Source organism: Dermacentor andersoni, chromosome 1 (assembly GCF_023375885.2).
Source record: "Dermacentor andersoni chromosome 1, qqDerAnde1_hic_scaffold, whole genome shotgun sequence".
In the NCBI taxonomy this organism is placed as follows: Eukaryota; Metazoa; Arthropoda; class Arachnida; order Ixodida; family Ixodidae; genus Dermacentor; species Dermacentor andersoni.
This window is the reverse complement of record NC_092814.1, coordinates 106,876,005-106,881,739: the sequence shown is the minus strand read 5'-3', so window position 1 is coordinate 106,881,739 and position 5,735 is coordinate 106,876,005.

The window sequence follows — 5,735 nt, the reverse complement described above, 5'->3', positions numbered from 1 at the left end:
CTGATGGTCGCAGAAGTCTGCTTGAAAAGTACCAAACATCAGGAGTAGCGACCTTCTCATCATTTGCCTCTCCAGTTGCTTCTTTCTCTGTATCTCCATCTGTTTACAGGTCGCTCTAAAATGTTGCTGCTTCAGCAGCTCTAGTGGTAAGCGATGGCCATTGGAACGAACAACTGAATGTGACCGTTATGAAGTTTGTAGGATGTCATTTTCAGCGACAGGCTGTGCTTCGGACAAATTTATGAGACATTCATTCGCCTCAAGCACGAGCATGCGTCACTGTCGACAGCCCGTTTCGGTGACAAATATGTGGTTCGTGGCCTTGCCGTGGTGTAGACATTTTTCCCCATTGTAAAGCTAGCTTTTCTGAGAGCCGGATTGTCGAACTAATGGTGACGCAGTTGTTTTTGCGCAAACAGCGTGTACAAACAGTTTGCTTGCATCATGACAGTAAAAATGTAGACGCGTCTTTGTTGATGAAACCATGTGCAAGAGACAAGCCTTAGAATGTACAGTAGCACTTCATTTTCATTTGAATGATGACCGGTGCCGCCATTACTTGAACAAATATGCAGTGCAGAGAAGTGCACTTGCGAATCATTAAATGTTTTGACTTCCGCGGGTGCTCATTCACTGCTTATAGCTTTTTTTTCACAAGTACTCATAGGGAATAAAATTTGTGTGGGTTCTATCACCGAACCTCCATTCACGGCCACGCTACCATGGCCCTCCCGACTTGATGTTGTACTTTGATACCTTTCCATGCCCGAGAGGGCGCTCTACTAAATCTGCTTCGCCCAGGTAGATGCGTATACCGTGCAGCACAATAGCCGTACAGTGTTCAGCTGTAAAGTGACAAGCATATTGCCAAGTAGGCATTCGCTGCAATAAAACAGCCGTCAAAATTATTGTTTTCCTGGGCGCCCCACCTAAATTTTTACCGTCATCGGCCAGCGGCCACGGTGAATGACAAGGTTCAAATAGAACTGAACGATAAGAATTGTTCAGTTCGCCCGCTCTGCAGTATGGAGATCCTGAAAATGTGGCACGTAACACAGAAAGGTCTCACACTACCAGGCGCCCGCACAACAACAACGCTTTTGATGGATTTAGAGCGCCTGCGTCGAACTAAGTAACGGAATGACGTGTGCACAACATGGAGGACTGGCTGTCGCGCGTACGGGTGGGATATTCTCAGTGCTAGTGAGTTTGCCTAGGATTTCGCAGTTGATCTTTCACTGTTCAATTTAGTAAGGAAGTCAAGACACTTCTTTAGAATGTGCGAGGCGCGTTCTTCAAACTGCGCTGGCGACATTATAAACATAACATATGGCACGAAACTGGCTGGATGTGGCAATACACGGCTACCTTTACGTGATGCCTTGCCTTCTGTATCCCTGCTGGACGCCTAATACTTTGGCAGCTGTTTTGTTTGCCAGGAGCACGTTCTAGACAAATGTCTTGAGGTCTGGGCTACAGTGTTTTTCTTTTCGAGGCTGCGGAGCTTAAAGCTTCCAAAAACCCATCGCACACTGAAACTTTACAGGCCTTAGGTTTAAGAAAAGCATCCTCGTGAAAAATTATTTAGGCTGCAAAGAATCCCTCAATTAACTGTTCATATGAAACGATTCCACGTTCTGCTGTCTGAACACCAATGCTCTTTGCGCACAGATTGCAAAATATTTAAGTGGCATAACGCGTTTTTTTTTCATACCATGTTGAGGAAGAATGAATCCCGGTCACAGCACTCATACTAAACACACTTTATCAGTTATACCACATCGGCTGATCGAAACGTCTCAACGTGCTGCTTAAATTGACACATAAGGCAAATGTTAAGTCAAGCTAAAGTGATAGATTATAGCGGGGGCGAGAACGTCTAAGGCGTCAATATTACGGCGAACAAAGTTTTAGTAATCGACAAAATTCAGGTAGATGCAGGACATGATTTGCGACTCACCCGGGACATTCAAGTACTATCCAGATGACCTATGCACTCATTGTAATTCTGTCACTAGCACACAACCTCTCGTAATAAAAAAATAAAAAAGATCATTGCATTGCATACTAAGACGGAAGAAAATGCTACTTGTCCAGTTCTATTCGATGTTTAGGAAAAAGAATTCATTGACGTTACCCTTGACAACGACGCGTGTGGTCGAAAGGTTTTGTTTTCGCTCGACTATACGCCACCCGCGCTTTCGCGTTTCAGTAGTTTCGTTATCGTGTAGTGCTGCGCTGGTTTTTCTTGCTCGCGAAACTCACGCAAACTGCAAGTAGCAGAGAATTCCACGTCCATGTGATGTTGCGGGATGCCCGAACGGTGCACGCCACTTGGCTCAAAGCAGCTGCAACGGCGAATCCATCGCTCTGTCTTGGCTCGGTTTCTCCATGATCGCGCGTTTGCGTATTGCGCAGAAAACTATAGCGCAGTCTGTACTACGCCGTTTTATTCACCCACAGCAGTAAGGAACGGTGATGGCATATGCAACGTCACCACTCCCCCTCTCGAGGGCGGGCGATTCGCATTGCGCTAAAGGTATGCGGTACCTTCAGACGCAATTTTCTCTTAAACTGTCTTTTTATGGCACGAAAGAAGCGCTGCGAGGCTTCTGGGAAAGTATTTTAACAGTCCACTGTTACTTAATACTTAACTTTAGTGTACCTTTAAGGCCGTAAGGGTATTGTTCCTTAGTGGTATTTGTGATGGCACCATTTGTGCTTCCAAACACAAACGTTTAATGTCACTCACTTTTTGCGAGAATTCAGGTGTTCATAGGTCATGGGACTGTTTCAAGCTATCGATTAAGAGTTTACTAACGCTAATGACTGCGTTGATAGGTACACGCATAGAAAATTATGTTTCCGCCTGTTGTGAAATAAGTCCACGAAGTCAAGCAAAGGCATAGTTAGTATAACTAAGACATATGGTGTATGTTGAGATAAAGCGTAAGTTTTTGAAGCTATACGTACGCTATTGTTTGGCGGATTCTCTACTTCCAACCATGTTCGTCAGTGTTTGTTTAGCCAAACTATCAGTTTATATTTTCCTCTGTTATCTTGTAACTGTTCTTACCGGTACCGTAATCATAAACTTGGTCACATTCTGAAAGAACCAACTTTTGGCTGCGGCAGTATCTGCGTCTTCCTATGACGATTCGTGGTGGAACTTTCGTATACAATAGGTCTAAATTTCTGTTTCTGCATTATTGAAGCTGGCGGCGACTGCAGCAGCCTTCCTGCACCCCTCTATGCTGCCACCATCGTTTCCTTTGTATTAGAAGAGGAAGTTTTAGCTCGAGGCCAACTCCAATTTCCCTATTCAAATACATGCGACACGCAGAAATATTTTTATGAGACAACCGCTGGACTGATTTGAATGAACTGTTTTCACTTGACAGGAGAAAATTTTTTATCGCGAGCCTAGAGTTTGTAAAAAAAATCCCGGAAATTGGTGCGTTCTCAAAATTGGAGTACAAAGTTTACAAAGTTACGCGAAGTTAACTGCAACAAGAACATCTGTATCAGTTCTGTAAAGTGTATCTGTTAGGAAATCTATATCGAACAAACTTGATATATGAAGTTACAGTTTACGTGGAATTGGTACTATGTTTAGAAGGGTTTTGCAAATGTATTACTCACGCGTTACTGATATATTTCAGAGCAGTGTATGATACGTCAATTTTGTCCACTTTATATCCATCATTAAGTGTAATTTACAGAACGGTGAAATAGTTCTTTATTCCTGAGAGACAGAATTGTAAATTTTATAGTCGAGCTTTTTTTTTTATTTCGAAATTTTCAACAATTAAAGAAAATGACGGTATAAATCAAAAACCTGCTACCGTCAGTCACTGGACTTTAGCTTTATTTTTTTAAGGAAGATGAACACAATCAAAATCAGTACTGTGATTGCCGAGAAAAACAATTTCTCCGTTTCTGGGGTATTTAGACAGGAGCCCCCGAGCTATAGCTTCCTCTTACGAATGCAGGCGCCAAACTGTAAGAAGGAAAACTTCCTCCAGGAACACCGTGGGAACTGACGAAGACGAACGAGCAACAACAAACAAGCAAACAAACAAGTAGACAAACATAAATGACTAAGTAAAAATCAAACACCCGGAATTCGCGCCATGGTCATTATCCCCAAAGAAGTTCGTACACTACAACTGTTTGTAAGAAGAGGTGCCGGCCAAATCGGGTAAGGCAGCCGGCCAATGACAAATAGCTCTTGCGGACGAAAATTGTTGTGAATTCTTCTTCAGAGAGAGAGAGAGGGGGGGGATAGACTCCCGCGAAGCGCTAGGTCGTTCTTGTGGGAATCAGGTGTCGACTTCATAAAGCTCTTCCTTCGTAAGTGCCCTGCGCCGTTGGGTGGTAACCTTCGATAATAATATATCCAGCATCAGGATTGGCTGGAATATGCTCTTAGGAAAAATTCTAGCGTAGGAGCTTTTTGTGAATGCGAGCCCAGAAACAGAATGCACGAATCTTTTTGTTCGTAAATGCTGTCCGTCATTGGCCGGCCGCCTTCATTAATTATATGTCCAACATCGCGAGTGGCTGGCATCTGCTCTTACGAACAATTTTAGCCTATGATCTTGTTTGTGAATAAGGGCCCAGCTGCTTTTGTTCGCAGTACACAGCTCAAGAAGATCTACTGGAATGAATATCCTTATCGGACGCTTATAACTGCTTGTCTGGGTTTTGAGTATACATTTTTCGAGTTACCTTCACTTCTAGCACCGCTATTCTTTTCTTAGATTGGTGTTTACTCCCATGCAATAAACAAGGGCACGCACAATACCTTGGTTGTTAACGTATGCAGCTTCAGCTGAACTTGGCCGCAGTGGCATGAGTTCCATCCTCATTGGCTATTGTAGATGAAACGATTTTTTTTTTGCCACCTGGTAATAGTGAATAGCTGCTTAAGGGAGGAGATGGCATGACGGCGATGACGTAATAAAGAAGAGGGACGGACGCACAGATCAAACGCAATTTTAATTTTCTAACTGCTCTCGCATAAATTATTTCTGCTGTTGAAGTACGTGTTATCAGGATTTAGTGGCACGAAACGTCGTACAATCGCCGTGTATGCGAGGTAGGTGACCTTGCTGTTTTGGGTCGTAGAGCGAAGTTATGTATCGGAATTTACTGTTACGTGTGGAAAGACACAGACGAAAGAGGCTATTTACAGGCTATTTACACTGGAGCCAGACCGCCAGGCCGACACTCGCTCGCGCCAAGGTGACAGACCCACTTTGTCGTCGTTCTCGCGGCAGCTCGTCCCTTGAGCTTCGCTCGATGATATCGTAATACTACCCCCCGGCGGCGAAAGCGCCGTCGTGGTGCTGTTAAATATCCAAGGCGCGTGGAGAGTTGTAGGGTTTGAGTCGGGCGATGTGGACAATGTCACTGGTTGTCACAGCTGAGGACGTAGTGGGCGTGGCTAGAACAATTTCATAGGCGACATCGCTCACTTGGCGGAGCACGAGATATGGGCCTGTGTAACAGGAAAGCAGCTTTTCACCAAGGCCAACTTTACGCGATGGTGACCTAAGCAACACGAGGGTGCCGGGCACAAAATGACACCACGGTGACGGAGGTCGTAGCGTTGCTTCTGTTTGTCTTGAGACACTTGTAGACGAGCGTGCGCAAGTTGGCGAGCATGGTCAGCAAGGGCGATAGCATCACGGGCATAAGCGCCAGTTGAAGCTGTGGTAAACGGAAGCACA